The sequence below is a fragment of the Callithrix jacchus genome, chromosome 21 (genome assembly GCF_049354715.1).
Source record: "Callithrix jacchus isolate 240 chromosome 21, calJac240_pri, whole genome shotgun sequence".
Classification (NCBI taxonomy): Eukaryota; Metazoa; Chordata; class Mammalia; order Primates; family Cebidae; genus Callithrix; species Callithrix jacchus.
This window is the reverse complement of record NC_133522.1, coordinates 44,647,952-44,667,103: the sequence shown is the minus strand read 5'-3', so window position 1 is coordinate 44,667,103 and position 19,152 is coordinate 44,647,952. Positions and strand designations below refer to the sequence as shown.

General features: G+C 44.6%; 1 long non-coding RNA gene across 1 annotated transcript in view; it reads left to right on the top strand.

Annotated features, from left to right (window-relative positions):
• The first annotated feature begins 11,855 nt into the window (after positions 1–11,855).
• The window catches only part of LOC118149895 (uncharacterized), a 24,219-nt gene continuing 16,922 nt past the window's right edge, over positions 11,856–19,152 (top strand). The window contains exon 1 of the long non-coding RNA XR_004737644.3: positions 11,856–12,159. This is a non-coding gene — a long non-coding RNA (uncharacterized LOC118149895). The remainder of the gene's footprint in view (positions 12,160–19,152) is intronic.

Sequence of the window (19,152 nt, the reverse complement as noted above, 5' to 3'; positions counted from 1 at the left end):
TGAGTAGGTTTCTTGTGAGTTGCAGGTTGGTTTCTGGCTTTGTTGACTGAGACTCGACCTACCCTCCAACCTCTGAAGTCATCTCTTGACTGCCTGGAAGGTCTGCTGTATGTTTCGGGTACTACTGTTTAACCTCACTTCATAGTTTTACATATGAGTCACTCTCATACAGAATTTTCCACTGCTATTTTGTTTGGAGGAGGATTAGCGTGTTTTAGGTTAGATTGGTTTAGATTCACAAGAGAATGATGTGACCTCTGTTTCTTATGTGTTTATGAAGTTGATTAAATAAGATGCTGAGTCCATTATGAAACAAAAAGCAATCTCTTTAGGGAAGTATCACATAGAGGTTCTAGGCCGTAGCGCTGTTGACATGTGAGGCTGGATCCTTCTCCGGGGCGGGCGGGCCATCCTTTGCATTGTCGACATTATGCAGCATCCCTGGCCTCTACCTACTAAGACCAGCAGCAGGTCCTCCCACCCCTTGCCCCCAGTGATGACAATCAAGGATGTTTCCAGACATTGTCAAACATCCCCCGTGGGTGGGGGGCAAAATCGCCCCCATTTGAGAACCTCTGATAGAATGATTCATCTGGGGGGGGAAAATTAATTTTGTTTTCCCAAATGTCTAACATAGTTTAACGAATTTTGTTTTTCTGAGACATTCAAAGAATGATGGAATCTTGAGATTGTTTGTCCTCTGAAAGAAGATAAAAATCTTCTCTTTTACCCCCTTTTTTTGGTTTTCTTTGTGATTTAGCTCCAGCAATTTTAAGATTTAGGATTACATTGTATACTAGTCATTCTCACACTATGCAAACTAGGTTTATTCCCTACCTGACTCAAGATAAAAAGATACTTTCCACTGGTTTTCCAACTGTTTTCGACATTGGCAAAACTTCAAATCATCTGGAACTGTTGATGCTTATTGAGGCTTCTCTAACAATCGCTTTCTCCAGCTCACGGAAGAGACACTTCCTACATGTGTGGTGACAAACCTTAGCTTTAAAACGAGCTGATAATTTTGTGTACTTCTCTTCCTGACCCAACCTATTGATACCCATCCAGCCTTTGTGGTGTGCCAAATTGATGCACGGCAAAGCGCATCCATAGAAACAGGTGATGTATCCCCAAGGCACATTGTGAATTCATAATCGCCCATGTGTCCCACAGAGTTATTCTGAGATTGAGTCAAGATGACTTTCTGAGATAAATCTGTATTCATTGCTATGAAAAGTTGCCCATAATGTGCTAGTGAGTAAAAAAGCAAGTCATCGAACACTGTGGTTTTAAAATAAAATGAAGTAAAATGATGTTAGAGCATGTTTTTATGCACAGTGGAGAGAGCTCTTCTAAATACGTTTACCACGCATTAAAACAGTTGCTTCTGAGGAGTCTGAATGTGGAGGGCTGGCTTGTGGGCAGGGGAGGAGGCGGAGGCAGACGCAGTTCTGTTTCTACCTTATACACTTCTATATCCTTTAAGTTTTTTGAATCAGCACATGCTAACTACTTTCGTAATTTAAATAAGTAAAACCTATTTTCTCTTTCTTTTTTGTTGGCCACTACACAAGTGACAAATTTGTGCTTTCATCTCTGCCCTTTTTCCCTCGGAGGGACCATGCTGTCTTTCAGTTTCAGTTTGACTAGCTGGCTGTATCTCAAATGATACCAGTCAATAGTTTCACCTTGCCTCACTCAGCCTACCCAGGATGTGCAACTGCATTTCAGGGGTAGGCTTGGCACCACTTTCTAAACATATCCACCGTTTCTTCTACATGGCAGCAGGGCATCGGTTGAGCAGGATCAACAAAGGCCTCTCCTCACCAGCCCTGAGGCTCAAAAGCTGTAGAACCACGGCTGCCTCTGTGGGTAGAGACCCAGGGCGAATAGGCAGACAGAGGCAAGCCTGGGAAAATAGGACTCCAGCAAGCTGGGCACGTATGTGCTGACTGGAAATCAGCCTGCAAACACCCTATCGCCTAGGTTTGGGTTTAAAAGCAATTACTCTTCTTTTTGTTTGTTTGTTTTGAGACAGGGTCTCACTCTGTTGCCCAGGCTAGAGTGCAGTGGTGCGATTTCAGCTTACTATCGCCTTTACCTCCTAGATGCAAGCAATCCTCCCACTTCAGCCTCCTGAGTAGCTGGGACTATAGGCATGTGCCACCATACCCAGTTAATTTTGCAATTTTTTTTTGGAGATACAGGGTTTCTCAATGTTGTTCAGGCTGGTCTCGAACTCCTGGCCTTAAGCAATCCGCCTGCATTGGCCTCCTAGAGTGCTGGGATTACAGATGTGAGCCAGTGTACCCTGCCTCCAGTTACTTTTAATAAGGGGAATCAAACTGAGGACAAGAAAAGTGATGCCATGCAGAGCAGCAGAGCTAATTCCAGGTCCCACCCTCATGACACTTCATGGAACATTCAATTACCTTTCTCAGGGCTGCTGCAACAAAGCATCATAAACCAGGTGGCTAAAAAACACAGAAATGTACCCCCTCACAGTTCTGGAGGCCAGAAGTCCAAGATCAACATGTCAGCAGGGCCATGTTCCTTCTGAAGACTGTAGGGAAGGATCCTTTCTTACCTTTTTGAGTGTCTGGTGTTGCCAGCCATCCTTGCATTCCTTGGCTTGTAGATTCATCCCTCCGGTCTCTGCCTTCATCATTACATACATGGCTGCCCTCTCCCCTTTGCGTCTGTGTCTCCTCTTCTCTTCTTATAAAGACACCAGTCTTCTTGGATGAAGGGCCCATCTTTCTCATGTGACCTCAACTTAAGTAGCTTCTCTGGTAAAGACTCTATTTCCAATTTCCAAATACGATCACATCTAGAGGTCCCAGCAGCTACTGTCATGGAGGACCTCAGGCACAGTGGCACGTGGGACTATCCAGAAAACGGGGTGTCGAGGAAACACACACACAGCAGAATGCAGAGCCCCTCAGCTCCCTAAGATGATATCCAGACATTTATATTCCAGGCTGCAGACTGGAAGCATCTTCTCTGGTTAAAAAAAATTACATCAGAAGTCTCCTAAGAGCATGCTACAGGGGAACTCTTGGTGGATGCGGCCCTGAGCAAATGTCTAACTCTGCTCTTGGGTTTCCCCAGATTAAAAATGAACAGACAGACTGGGCATGGAGCTTTCACCTATAATCCCAGCACTTTGGGAGACCAAAGTGGGTGGATCACCTAAGGTCAGCAGTTCGAGACCAGCCTGGCCAACATTGTAAAACCCCATCTCTACTGAAAGTATAAAAATTAGCCAGGCATGGTGACACATGCTGTAGTCCTAGCTACTCGGGAGGCTGGGGCACAAGTGTCACTTGAATCCAGGAGATGGAGGTTGTGGTGATGGGAAATTGTACTGCTGCACTACAGCCTGGGCAACTCTGCTTCAAAAAAAATGGACAGCAAAGCAGCCAAGGACTGGCTGACCACCAGGGACCTGCCGGAAGTGACAAATATGAAAGGTTAAAGTACATGAAAAAGTTTTAAAAACAATTTGGGCAATAAGCCCATGAAAACATGTTGAATATTGTTACCATTAGCTACCAGGGAAGTGTGAGTCAAATCTGCACTGAGTGTGTGCACCCATGTTCACAGCACCACAATTCACAACAGCTGACAGGTGGAAACGACCCAGGGTCTGTCCAGAGATGCATGAATAAGCAAAAGGTGGTCTGTTGGTACGACGGGCCATTATTCAGCCATAAAAAGGAAGGAAGTACTGGCACATGCTACAACATGAATGAACCTTGAAACCATTATGCTCAGTGAAAAAAGCCAGACACAAAGACCAGAAATTGGCTGGGTGCTGTGGCTTGTGCCTATAATCCCAGCACTTTGGGAGGCCAAGACGGGCAGATCACCTGAGGCCAGGAGTTTGAGAGCAGCCTAGCCCACATGGCGTCTCTACTAAAAATACAAAAAATTATCCAGGTGTGTTGGTGGACACCTGTAATCCCACATACTTAGGAGGCTGAGGCAGAAGACTTGCTTGAACCCAGGAGGTGGAGGCTGGAGTGAGACGAGATCTTGCCATTGTACTCCAGCCTGGGCAACAAGAGCAAAACTCCATCTAAAAAAAAAATCAAAAATTATATCCTTCATTTTATATAAACTTTCCAGAATAGACAAATCTATAGACATGGGAAAGTGGATTAGTGCTTCCCAGGGGCTGGGGGGAGGTGGAGTTGGGGAATGACTACTAACAGGTATGGGGCTTCTTATTAGGATGATAAACATGGGCTGGGATAGATGACGATGGTGTTTGCACAGCTCCGTGAATATCCTCAAAAGGGCCAAATTTCATGTTATGTGAATTGTATCTCAGTAAAAATAAAGGTCAAAGGAAATCTGGAGGAAACCAAGCCTACACCTGCTGTTAATACCTTTAGAGAGATGAGATGATTTTTCATCTGTGCATCAAGAGTGAGAGACCATAAAAAAGCAGCATTTGGAAAATAACAATAAAAGCTGAGCAAGCTTGGGGAAAGCAACATGATAGCCAAAAGGAAAGACCCAGTACAAGGATTAGAAGGCGTTGCTGGAAAATTCTATTAGGAAATAGAGCAGAGCGAAAAGAGAGAAGAAAAAATAGAGAATGTATGAACTTGGAGACCCAGACTAGGAAACGCAGCTTCCAGATGACTTCCAGCAGGAGAAAACAGAGAAGCTGGTAAGTCTTTAAAATGCAATTCAAGAAACTTTTCCAGAAATGTATGACACCAGCTTGCAGGTCTAAAGGGGCCAGAGCAAGAGATAAAAATAGATCCACAGGAAGACTCGTTGCTCTGCAATTTCAGAACAATGAGAACAGTAAGAAGATTTTACAAGCTTCCGGGGAGAAGAAAAAGGCATGACATGAAGACTCAGGACTCGGAATGGCTTTAGCTTTCCCTGCAGCCACTCTGGGAATGACAGGAGGATGGTGCTTTCTGCAGGAAGACGGTTTTCAACCTGGACTAATATACCTATGGAGACTTTCAATCCAGTGTACAGGCAGAATAAAGACATTTTCAGAAGTGTTGAGGCAGCAATTAGAAGTTACAGGTAAGGCCAGGCATGGTGGCCCACACCTGTAATCCCAACACAGGAGTTCAAGACCGGTCTGAACAACATAGCAAGACCCCATCTCTACAAAAAATAAATGAAATTAGCCAGGTGAGTTGGTGCATGCCTGTGGTCCCAGCTACTCGGGAGGCTGAGTTGGGAGGATCACCTGAGCCCAGGAGTTTGAGGCTGCAGTGAACCGTGATCACGCCACTGCAATCCCGCTTGAGCGACAGAGTGAGACCATATCTTAAAAAAAAAAAGTAACAGGTTAAATACTCATCCTGCAACGAGAATTGATCTTGAAACCCATCCACCCAAAAGGAAAAGAGTCAAATCGTGATGAGAGAAATCACAGCAGTTGCGTAAACTAAAAGCATTTAGTGAAGCACAATAGACACTTGGCAGATGTTTGGCGAACATATCCCCCCGGTGTGAAAGAAGGAGAAAGGGAGAGGGAAGAGGACGAAAACAGGAGGGAAAGTGAGGAGGAACGAGAGGAGCAGGGAGGGAGCAGGCTGTCTGGGTGCCTTCTATCAAAATCATCTCAGAACATGAGGCCAGCTTTGCAGAATCTGAAGAACTTTCATCAAAATAGCAAAAGCCCCACTCTTCCCTCAGAGACCTTACCTTAATGTATTAGTGTGGTGGGCTTCCACAATGAAGACCATATGGTAGGCGGCTTCAACAACATTTATTTTCTCTGTCCTGGGTCTGGAAGTCTGAGGTCCAGGTGTGGGTGGGTTGGTTCCTTCCTGAGCCTCACACCGAGGCTCCTTCTGAACCGTCCGAGCTGGCTTGTAGACGGCTGCCTTCCCCGTGTCCTCACATGGTCATGCTCGTTGTGTGTGTCTGTGTTTTCATCTCTTCTTGTGAGGACATGGCCAGATAGGACTACGGCCCACCCTAACATTGCACCTCAGTTATCTCTTGAAAGACGATCTCCGAATAAAGGCACACTTTGAAGTACTGTGGGTTAAGGCTTCAACAGATGAACTTGGTGGGGAAACACAGTTCAGCCCCTGCCAAACAGGTGGACAGACAGCTTGTCAGACGTTGGGTTTCCTCATCTCTAACACGTATAAGAGAACACCACCACGCTTTCAGAGGTGTCTGAGAATCAGGCTGGAGTCAGCTGGAGAAGACGCATGGGGACGCTGCCAGCAGCAAAGCACCCAACACACCTCAGTTCTTATTTCTGCATGTCGAAGCCCAGATCTCCACCTCAGACCTCCGTTTTATGCACTGTTTGATCTCATTACAGCTGTAAGTTCCTAGAACCATTTCCCACTTTGCAGCAAAAGCCACACGAGCAGAGTTTTATCATAAAATGCTCGTCCATAATGCCAGTTTGTGATTTGTCGTTTTGAACTGATCGAGTCGATTCATTCAGATTGGCACTGTTTTCTCCTCTGGATCTGATTGGACAGTCTGGCCAGGGTCTGTTCAGTTGGATTCAGGTTAAGAAAGGATCAGTTGGCCGGGTGCAGTGGCTCAAGCCTGTAATCCCAGCACTTAGGGAGGCCGAAGCGGGTGGATCACGAGGTCAAGAGATCGAGACCATCCTGGTCAACATGCTGAAACCCCGTCTCTACTAAAAATACAAAAAATTAGCTGGGCATGGTGGAGCGTGCCTGTAATCCCAGCTACTCAGGAGGCTGAGGCAGGAGAATTGCCTGAACCCAGGAGGCGGAGGTTGCGGTGAGCCGAGATGGAGCCATTGCACTCCAGCCTGGGTAACAAGAGCGAAACTCTGTCTCAAAAAAAAAAAAGAAAGGAGGAGTTTGTCCCTACAGTTCCTTCTCCTTACAACTCTCTTTAAGATGCCTTTGTCCCAAGAAAAATGGGCTTTTTATTTAATATAAACAGAAGCACACATGAAAGTTTTCACCTTTTTGCAAGTGTGAAACAAAGACTTCTATTTTAATCTTTTCCAGACTTGGCATTTTGTTGTGAACTCAGAAGGAGTCTCCTTTTCTTAGAAGGGAGAGGACCTCCCTGCCTGGCCTCCACAGCCTCCCAGGGAACATGGTGTTTAATGATGACTTATTAGACAGTAAGAGGCTAGGTGTGGTGGCCCACACCTGTAATCCCAGCCCTTTGGGAGAATTGCTTGAAGTCAGGAGTTCAAGACCAGCCTGGGCAACACAGCAAGACCCCATCTCTACAAAAACCAAATAAAATTAGCCGCATGAGGTGGTGCATGCCTGTGGTCCCACCTGCTCGGGAGGTTGAGGTGGATTACCTTAAACTTGGATTGGCAAGTTTGGCAATCTGGCTGTGTGGGAGTGCTGGATTGCCCTCTGATGACAAATTGAGTGTTTGTTGGCATCGCAGACAGGGCTGTGTTTAGTGCAAAAACCTAAAACCTGACCAACGATATGGAGCCAAACTTCAAGGCCTCTGCCTCCAATGTCATTTTTCTGAATGACATTTAATAAGCAGAATTGCTGTAAGGAAAGCCCCAGAAACGACTCACCAAGTAGACAGAAGATGCCTAAAGGCAGAAGGGACCTTCAGAGAATTCAAGAAACTTCCAGAAATGGCTGGCGGGCCACACGAAATTAATGGAGACATCCTGAAAATATTTTCTTTGCTTTAACAGAACTGTGTCAGTCATGCACAGCTATGTTCAGCGTTAGGGGTGCACAAAGGTGAGACAGATGTCACCACTTGTCAGGGGTTGACAGTTGTGTGTGTGTGCCTGTGTGTGCGCATGTGTGTACTTGTGTGCATGTGTGTGTGCATGTGTGCGTGAGGAAGACAGTGGAAGGATTTCTTCTGATCATAATACAAGGCAAGGTGGAAGCTGGAATTCAGTTTAATATGGCTTTTCTCCCCACTGCCATCCCCTTTCCTGATCAATCTTTACCTGATCAATTTTTCTTCGGGGCACAACCCATGTTATGGGTTTTTAAAACACATTTATTTGCTTATTATGTTGGTGGTTTCTTGCCCCAGCCAGACTGTACCAGATATAGATGTTTCTTTATTCCTAGCACACAGAGTGGTGCCTGGAATGCATCAGGCACAGCAAGCCTGTGTCGGGTGAACAAATAATAAATACAGGAGCAAGCCCTAGTGTGAAGCCCCACGAAGGCATGGGATGAGAATTTCAGGAGTCCCACCCCTAGAAAACTGGGGGCTGGGGGTCTCTTTCCTCCAAACCGTGGGGTGGCATGGGGTGACAAAAAGCAAAATTGTGGATATTTAGGTCACGTTATGAGAAATAAAATATTATGTTATACAAAGATTGTTTCCAAAATCTTTATTGGTTAAGTGATATAGGCACACAGAAAATGCTGAATGGGCATGGGATGTGAATGAAAGAGGAAATGCATTTACTGACTAAGAATTTGTTTAAAAACCTTGAGGGCTCTTCAATCTCTTTCCACACAAAATCGATATGCCTACAGAGAGTTTAAAAAATGATAGAACATTCTAAAAGTGTTAAAGTGTAAGAAACTGCATTTGGCAGGAGGAGTAAGAGAAGTTTCATTTATCCCCGTTTCCTACTCTACTACCTTGTACTCCTCAGATTTTCTGTTTTAAAAACAGCATAAACAGTGGAAAATGCTCTTTATATTTAAAAAAACCAAAATATTTAATTGTACATTTAATTAATACCAGAACTCAGGAAAATTGTAAGAGATAGAAATATGTCCTTTTGAAAACACTTCACTTGAGCCCAGGAGTTTGATACCAGTCTGGGCAACATAGTGAGACTCCTGTTTTTACAAAAATTACAAAAAAATTAGCCAGGCACGGTGGTGTATGCCTGTGGTCCCAGCTACTCAGGAGGTTAAGGTGAAAGGATCACTTGAGCCTGGGAGGTCGAGGCTGCAGTGAGCCGTGATTATGCTACTGTACTCCTGTTTAGGTGACAAAGGAAGACCTTGTCTCAAAAAATTAAAAAAAAAGGAAACACCAAAAATCCTAAACAAACAAACAAAAAAGCCAAAATAGGAAATGCAGATAGTTAATAAGAAATAGTCCCAGCAACAATCTTTCCAAAGAAATGGAAATTTAAGAAAAAACTAGTCTTTTCCCAACACTGGCAAGGGCATGGTAGAAAAAAATATGGAAAAGAGAAAATTCAAATTATTAATGTTGGTTGTTTATGATGGTGGAATTATGGGTGATGTTTCCCTTTGTTTGGACTTAAAGAATTCTTTCATTTCATACATACATGCACACACACACAAAGACATACAATGTACCAACACTTTATAGAAATTCCTGTTTGGACTGTGGCAGGGCAAGGTATCTACTACACATATAGGTGTGCACGAGGGGTTTAAAGCAATAATGGAGGCACGGAAACTTGTGAAATCTGACAACTTCCACCTCTGAAGAAAAACACGATTAGGATATAAGTAAAGATGAGACTGATGATTTCTGTGACTTATAGACTCTGCCATTATTTGGTAGCACTCGAAACTTGTGCTTCTGAAGTTTATTCATAAACTTGCCAGAACATTTGTGAGGAGAGAACGTTATCCCATAATTGAAAAATAGCCCATGAGGATGTACCTAACAGTCATACCAGCCTCAGGGGGACAGTCTAATGCCTATAAATGCAGAGCAACGTGGTTAAAGAAGACCAGACCACAAGGAATCGAGTGGAATAAGATGGGGAGGGGATGCTTGCTTCAATCCCCCGTCTAAAATCTCATTCCCAGGGAAGGTTAATTAAAAAAAAAAAAAGTCCTCACTATATTTGCCCAGAGAGACAAATTCTATTGAGGGTGGAACCTGAGAGACTATCTGCATAATAAGGCAACCTGTGCTCTCATTGCAGTTCTGCCCCTCGCTTTCCTGTACATTGTTGGCACCTCACCCAGAGCTCAGCAGAAGTTTGTCTCAGGCTAGTGTCTGTTCTTTAAACTCTAAAAATCATTTACTCTTCCTCGAAAATTGTCTACACCCTACCGACCTCTCCCCTGTGAAGAGGTATTTAAATTTCAACCATTTGGCCCTTCTTTGAGTTTCATATTTTGTGTGACTCTTGTGCCCCTGCATATTAATATAAGGTCAGTGCAAAAGTAACTGTGGTTTTTGGCATTACTTTTAAAGCCTTTTCTCCCTATTATCTGTCTATTTTTGGCTTATTTTAGCAGGCTCACTTATTGAACCTTCAGATGGGGAAGGGAAAGTTGCAGAGGGAGGTTGCACAGTGCTCGTGTTTCTGGCTGCTTAGGGAAGGTCCATTTTCAGTTTGGCTCTCATTTCAGAAGCGGCTTTTTTTTTTTAGCCCCAAGGGTAGGTTTGGCTACCTGTTTTCCTGTCACTACAGCATGTCAAAGGAACTAGGCTCAGGGTTCCTGGATTTAAAGACAAGCCGTTACTCTTATTTTGTGAAAGTCAATGATGCCTTAGTCATGGAAGTGAATGGTAAGCAACATAGCAGGGTCCAAAAATGATTGCAAATGGTCAAGGGTCCTGAGATAGGACAGCAAGTCACATCAGTGCAGATCAGTAAGGGGCCAGAAGGATGGGGGGGGCACCACCAAGCCAAACAAGACAGAAAAAAGAGCTCTGGTGAGAGGCCAAGGTGCGAGGATTGCTTGAAGCTGGGAGTTCAAGACCAGCCTGGGCAATATAGCAAGACCCCATCTCTACAAAAAATAATAAAAAAAAATAGCCAGGCATGGTGGCTCACGTCTATAGTCCCAGCTACTGGAAGGCTGAGGATAGAAGGTCACTTGGAGTTTAAGGTTGCAGTGAGCTCCACTGTGGTCCAGCCTGGGCAATTGAGTGAGATCCCAATTCATAAATAAAATAAAATAAAAGAGGAAAATGGATGACACTTGAAGAAGCTTGACAAAGAACAATATTCAAATGGCCAATAAATATAGGGAAAGTTGCCCAGCCTCATAAGTAATCAGAAAAATGCAAATTAAAAACATCCAGATTTCAAACAAACTCACCTAAGTGGCTAAGATGAAAGAGAGTGTCCATGCCAGGGACTGATGACAGTGGAGAGTGATGGAAGCTCTCTTGGATCATACATTTGGTTCTGGTCACTAAAGGAAGAGGCTTGGTATTATCCACTAAAGTGGAGATGTGTATTCCTTCTTTCTCAGCAATGCACTTCTAGGTAGATACTCAGCAGAAAAGCATGCCTATTTTTAGCAACAGATTTGTACAGCAATCTTCACAGCAGCACTGTGTACAGCAGCTTTCGACTGGAAACAACCCAACTGTCCACCAACGATGGAATGGATTCACGAAAATGTTTTTTAAAAATATAATAAACAACTACCCTGCATTGAAAAAATTGGACCACAGTTACATGAACACGAATGACCCCTATAAACAGAATGACGTGCAAAAGAAGCCAGATACTAGAGAAAATATATCACAGAATTCCATTTACATACTTTTAAAAACAGACGGAAGTAAACTGTAGTGTTCAGGGGTTCATGCTTAGGTGGGAATAACTGAAGAAGAGCAAGGAAATCTATGCGCTGTTCATTGAGCTAGACATTTCTGATTTGCACAATTTTCTGTATGTGAACTATATTTCACAACAGAAGTGTTTAAAAATAACACAACCTCTATACTGAAAATACAAAGTTATTTGGGTCATTGTTGGTGATTTCGATATGAACAGTGAGCAAGACTAGACAAACTATCCCAGTGGCTTTGGTGAGGTTGGGTTCCACCTGTGGAAGCTAATTGTTACGTAACCATGGTGATCAGGAGCACATTTCATTGGTTAAAATGGAGGGAAACTAACCAATCATCATGATCTTCATGTTTGCACAGCCACCCCGCCCTCCGCCTTTTTTTTTTTCAGTGACTAGAAGAGGAAGGCCAGAGATGAAATGTTTCTAATGTGTTTTAAAATTTAATGTGGCCTAAAGAAAGAGCGGTGTTACTGCAACACAACAGGAAATAGCTGAGGGAGCCTGTTAGCAGATTTTGAGCACTGGACGTTGCTGCCAAGGCTAAGAGGTGAAAAATGTGCCTTCTATGAGTCACTGACTCCACACAGCATGAAGCTAAAAACAACCACTGTGGCAAATGGGGAGTCTACATTCAGGGAAAATTTGTATAGGGTTTTTTTGCACATTGGATGGTCAGCAGACCCCGGGGAAAGTAAGTGTTTCTATTATAATGACGGTGATGATAGACTATGGTGATCAGGTTGACTAACGTTGCAGGCAGCAGTCCTCTGCTTTTCTGGGATTATGGACCCAAGACCTATGTTTTATTATAGTAGCAAAAAGAATCTATATGTGTATGGTTCTTTGTAGTTTACAAAATTTATTTTTTATATGTAAGTATTCTTCTATTTTCAGCTATGTGAAGTAGGTAAATCAGCTATTATTACTCCCATCTGCCACACAATTAAACCAAGACTCAGGAAAGTTAAGTGATGTTCCGGGTTATCTAGCTGGTACAGGTTAAGCATCCCAAATCCAAAAATACAAAATGTTTCAAAATCTGAAACTTTCTGAGCACTGACAAGACACTTTAATGGCAGGTTCATTGGGGCATTTAGATTTCTGATTTTTAGACTTGGGATCCTCAATTGGTAATATAATTCAAATATTCCAAAATCCAAAATAATCTGAAATCCAAACGCTTCTGGCCCCAAGCATTTCAAATACAAGATACTCTGCCTGTAATAGAATCAAGTGTACAGCACTTCAGTTTAGTACTTGTTTTCCCTGGTATGGGTGGTTCTGAATCACTGATGCTCGGAGTTACTCCCAGGGGTTCAGAAACCTATAACAGGGATTAAATAATGTTTACACTTATGTGCCACCATTTTTATATGTATGCATTAATTGCACACAATAAGACAAAATATTTTTAATGTTAATGAATTCATAGTGCCTTTTGTCACTCCATTTCTTAATAAGTATACACAATTATTTGTTAGCACCTACTATGTGCCAGGTGCTTTCCTAGAAGCCTGGATACAGAAGTGAGCAAGACAGAAAAGTTCCTGTCTTCTTGGAATTTATTTTTCTGTTAAGAATACAGTTGAGTGAATATTAAGTGTTGTGGGGAGAAAAAAAAGCAGCTTAAGGGGATAGGGCGCCTACAATGGAGTTTGGGGTGTTGGAGACGTCACCACCTCAAGAAAGCTGAGAATGCCCTCGCACTCCACAGGGCTTCCCAAGGCACAGGTGGTGCAGGAAGAACATTTCATAAAAGTCAACATTCATTCATGAGAGGTTGGACCTCTGTAAGTCCTAGATGGCGGGAGGGAGGCATCTGTGGTGAAATTACTTTGTTCATGGAAGGAAACGAAGAAGGTCATCACCACTGACTCTTTTTTCAAGAGACAGCATCTTGCTCTGTCACCCAGGATGGAGTGCAGTGCTGCAATCATAGCTCACTGCAGCCTCAAACTCCTGGGCTCAAGGGATCCTCCCACCTCAACCTCCTGAGTAGGTGGGACCACAGGTATGTGCCACCACCACTGTCTAATTTTTAAATATTTTTGAGAGATAGTGTCTTACTTTGTTGCCCAGGCTGGTCTCCGACTGTTGGCCTCAAGTAATCCTCCTGCCTCTGTCTCCCAAAGTGCTGGGATTATAGGCGTGAGGCGGGACTTCTTTTTCTTGAATCAACCAGTACTATATTCATAGTGTGAAAAGATTATAATATGCATTTAATGAAAAAGGGGTGGTTTATGGAATAATATTAGCAAAATGCTTTTAGAGTATAAAACTCAAAAACATGATCTTGGGAAACGTTGAAAGATTACTGATTTTGGAGACAAATTGTTCTCAAAAATTCTAAATTTAGAATGAAAGTCATAAGTGTAAGACCCTAGTGAAAAAAAAAAAAACCTACTTAACAGAATGTCAATACTTGAAATGTTTCATTCTTTACCCCAAGAAACTCTGATGGTTTCCCATGATAATGATTATCGGATGACACCCAGCTTGACAATTTGCTCATAGCAGCCTAGAAGAGGAGGAACTGCCTGCCAGTGGGATATCATCGAAGACATAGATACATGTTAATTTTGTTTAAGAATGATTGAGTAGGCATCATCTTGGCTTTCAGCTAAAGATTTCTCCCAGCCAGAATTTTCTCCAATTACATAATAAATAATGGAGCACTCATACTTTAGATTATTTCCACATTCGTTTTACAAGCTGTAGCTTGTCTTCTAAACGTAAAGCACATTCAGTTGTAGACTGAAGCCCAGGGAACAGAACGTTCCCTGGACTTGGAAACTCTATGTACTTTGCCTTCTTCTTCTTTTTTAATATTCTAGAGCTTGTCTAAACAAATTTAGCCCTGTCTCTAATTAATCCTACTGAAAGACAAGAAAACAATGAACTATGCCTTGCATTAGAGAGAGAGAGAAACTTAATATTTTTAGCAAAATCCACTTGGTTTCTTCTTTCAAAGCTTTCCGAAGTTGTCCATTGTGTGCCAGAGAGGCACGGCACAGATTGGTCATACGGTCCCTGTATCTGGACGAGGTGGCATGAGCTGCCTGCCAGGTTGTGGGCCACCTGGCCTGTCCCCCGCTCTGTTCATTCATTTCCTCTCCTCTCTCTCACCACCCTCGCTACAGCCACTCTGTCAATGACACCTGGCCATCTGCTTTTTCAGAAACAAAGGAAATGCATTTCTCCTGGAGATATAAAGAGCAGAATTGCCTTGGGAATCACCTACTTCGTGTTGACTATTGGGTGTGGTGTTCCATGTTGCCTCCCATGGGGGCCTCTGAGAAAGTGTAACCACCCCTGGCAGGAGGTGGGTGCTTGTCCAGGACTGAGCTCCAGTCAGCTGTGTCCTGGGCAATCAGGTGGGACACTGGGGTGACAGCAGGGATGCAGAGGAGGGAGTGTCACCACATGTAGATTGCTTCTCCCTGCAGGCCCATGTGCGTGCAGGGTCTATCTGCTTTTCTCATGGGACCTTCACAAGGACACAGATTTGTGTGCCATCCCCAGTTTAGACAGGAGGACATGGAAGCTCCTGGCAGGGGGAAAGTGGCTTCATGAGTGGTAAGGAGGAACAGGATCCTGCAGAGACTGTCTGCACCTGGCAACTGCACTCCTAGCCACTAACACCCCAGGCTACTTATGTGTGTGATGTACCTGGTGCTACAGGGAAACCTCTCTCCTCTCCCATCCCCTCGGACATGAGAAAGGCCCTTCCCCATGCCCAGCTACAGAAGGTGTGGAATACGCATTTCTTTTCTCCCTGCCTTCCCCTAAACATCACACCTTTTGCTCACTGTGGTCTGAAGTGGCCTCAAACAAGTACAGCTTTTTCCTTCAGAGAGGAGAGGAGGCAAAATGCAAACAACTTGGCAACCAGGTTGTTCATATCCAACGTTGTGGCTTTCATCCAAAGAAACGTTCTGGAAGATGAGAACTGAATGGAGAGGTGCTGTTTTGCTAAGGCAGAGGAACAGGGCTGGGAGCAGAGAAACCACACAGCCCAAGGGCAATGTCATCTCCTGCCACACACGATCTTCGCTTCCTCCATCCAATCCATGCAGACTGGTGCCTACCCCGAGCTCAGCCAGACCCTGGGAGGGAAGCTGCCCTTCGAGGTGCTCGTGTCCAGGTGGGAACCGGAGCAACAGAACTCTCTCTGCAGAGCTTATGTGGGCTGAGGGGAAGATCTCCAGTGGGCGCCTCCATTTACATGAGGCAAAATATTAACCCTGATTGTTCAGGAGCAATGGGAGGGAGAAGAGAGAAGCCAGTGGCTTTGACTTGTGGCTGTGACAGGTGAACATTCACCCCATCTAGCTTGCGAGGCCATGGGTGTGGACCAGGTCAGGTCCCTATTAGGGCCTCGTAGATACTCCGTGCTGGTTTTCCTAGACTTTTTGCCTCCAGAGCTGTGAGGAAATCAGTGTCTGTTGTTGAAGTCCCCGTCCATGGTGTCAGTTTTGGCCTCCCCAGGGTACTCACACACTGTCCTCATGTAGCTCCAGCCACACTGGTGTCTCCGCTGTTCCTCGGATATCCTGGCACCCTCCTGTCTCAGGGCTCTGGCCCTGGCTGCTCCCCCTGCCTGGAGTGCTCTTCCCAGCCTGCTCCTCCCTCATGGCCTCGCCTGCTTCAGCACTTCCCTCGTCACACTGGTGTAAAGGAGACTGGGTAATTTAGGAAGAAAAGAGGTTTTATTGACTCTCAGTTCTGCAGGCTGTACAGGAAGCATTACTGGGAGGCATCAGGAAACTTACAATCATGGTGGAAGAAGGGGAAGCATGGACCTTCTTCACACAGTGGCAGGAGAGCGATGGAGCAGGAGGAGGGAGGCACCACACGCTCTTAAAGCATCCGATCTCAAGAGAACTCACTATCCTGAGAACAGCAAGAAGGACATTGCCCCATGATCCAATCACCTCCTACCAGCCCCCTCCTCCAATTGGACATGAGATTTGGGCAGGGACAAAAATCCAAACTATGTCATTCATATGCCCTGCATCAGTGATGCCTTCCCAGGCCCCAGTCCATGTCTCCAGCTCATTTCTTTCCTCAGCACCCTGAGCACATTACGTCTCCATCTCCACCTCCGCTCCTTACGCACAGGACCTGTGTTTGCAGCCATATCCCAGTGTTCAGAACAGGGCCCAGCACGTGGTTGCTGCTGCATAGTTTTTTGCTTTGTTTTGAGACAGGATCTTGCTCTGTCAACCCAGGCTGGAGTGCAGTGGTACGATCCCAGCTCACTGCAGCCTCAAATTCTTGGACTCAACTGATCCTTCGACCTCAGCATCCCAAGCAGCTGGGACCACAGGCACACACTACCATGCCTGAGTAATTAAAACAATTAAAAAAAATCGATGAGCTCTCACTATATTTTCCAGGCTGGTCTTCAACTCCTGGTCTGAAGAGATCCTCCTGCCTTGGCCTCCCAAAGTACGGGTTGACAGGGATGAGTCTCCACTGCTTGGAGCTGCTTTCTGGTTTTGTGTTTTGAATGAATGAATGTACAGATCACACTCCATGTGCCGTGTGTGAACTCAATCCAGAGGAAAGAAAAGAACTTTGACATGAGGAATGTGAGCCTTTCAAATTATCAGGCCCACAGAGGCATTAACATGAGACAGCAACCGCACCCCACTTTCCTGCTCTGAGCGTGTGTTCACCTCTTTAAACTACTTGCTATCCCCACAGGTAGCTATAGATCAATCTGATAATGCCACAGGCAACGTTGTAACTCACAACCATGGATAGCTTAACCATGGATAGCCAATCGCTCATCATTGTTATTTCCGTCCACCAATGAGAATTCCTGGCGAACAACTTTGCATCAGCCGACTCCCTGCCTCCCTTCTTGTTTTTAAAACCTAAGAGTGAAGGTAGCTTTGGGGGTCGTGGGGAGGCAGAGGTGGCTTTGGAGGACAAGGTGGTGGAAGAGGAGGGCAAGGAGCATTTGGTGGCAGAGGCTGGGGAGGCTTTGGAGGGTGAGGCGGCTTCTGAGGAGGCAGAGGAGGAGGAGGGACCACACATACAAGCCCAAAGGGCTGAAGTTTGAATAGCTTCTGCCCCTCCGCTTTCCCTTTTCCGTGTGAAAGAAAGGGCTCTGGGGTTTTTACTGTTACCTGATCAGTGACAGAGCCTTCTGAGGACATCCCAAGACAGTACACAGTCCTGTGGCCTCCTTGGAAATTCACGTAGATAACATTTCAAGGGCAGTACTTCGTTGGTTTTGACTGGGTGGTCCTATAAAGGTTTTAAAGAGTTGAGTGATACAGCTAACCCTGATCTGTAAGTTTTAAATTTATGTTGTTTCATCCCAGGTACAAAACCATACAAATAGCTTTTTTTTTTTTTTTTTTTTTTTCATTCCAGGGTTTGTAAAAGAAAAGAAAGCAGAACGTTTGATCATGTTTTTGCTTCAACAGCTTTAGGACAAATTAAAAGTCAACTCTGGTGCCAAAAAAAAAAAAAAAAAAAAAATTCCCATCTACCTGCACTCATCGTAGTGTAGATTCAGGACAACTTGATCTGTGCTCTTGGGTTGTAATCCTCAAGCTTGGCCCAAATAAATTATCTGCTTAGGTTAATTATGTTTCAGCTGCTTTTTTTCGGGGCGACAATCTTCACAAACAACCCTAGAGGCAGGCGTGTTTGAGATCAGCAAGGTTAAGTAAGCTCCCGAGGTCGTCTTTTTGTTTGGCCGGAGAATGACAGTTTGAATCCAGGCAGCCTGAGCTCTGAAGCCTTTCTGCCTTGAACAAGGTGCCCAAGCCTGTCCCTGCTGTCTGGGGAGGCACAGGCGGGGTGGTCCGGAGCAGGCGCTGGACATGCAGATCCAGCTGTAACTGGTCTGGGACCATCCACACAGGAGCTATGGGCCCAGGGAAGGTAAGACTATGTTGAGGACTTGGGTTCTCCTTTTTTTCGAAGCTGAATCCCCTGCCCATGTTGAATCACACATTTAAAAAGGCAGCCACATTTCATATCACATGCATATGTATTTGGCTATAAAATACTTAAAAATGATTTTCTAAATTCATTTAAAAATATTAAGTAGGCTGGACTGCAGTGGCTCATGCCTGTAATCCCAGAACTTTGGGAGGCTGAAATGGGTGGATCACCTGAGGTCAGGAGTTCAAGGTCAGCCTGGCCAATATGGTGAAACCTTGTCTCTACTAAAAATACAAAAATTAGCCAGATGTGGTGGCACGTGCCTGTAATCCCAACAACTCAGGAGGCTGAGACAGGAGAATCCCTTGAACCTGGGAGGCAGAGGTTGCAGTGAGCTGAGATCACGACGCTGCATTCCAGCCCAAGTGACAAGAGCGAAACTCCATCTCAAAAAACAAAAACAAAAAACAAATGTAAGTTATTCTGTTTGGCTATGATGACTAACCAATTAACCTGTACACTAAGAAATGCTTTCAAAGTCGTGTTACTTTTATAATAGAATGGACATTTTTTGAACACCAAATTTAGTTATTTTCAAAGGTGATAAATATTGTATTGTGAAAGTCTCATGAGTAGCTTGTGCCCCTGGGCTCAGCAGCAAAAGTGACTGCAGGCAGGGACCACAAAAAAGCAGGCAGGTGGGCTGGCCCAGCCTGCAGGTTTGGTAGCTGGGCCACCTGGGCCTGAAGCCTGCCCTGACACTGTCTGGTGGCCTGAG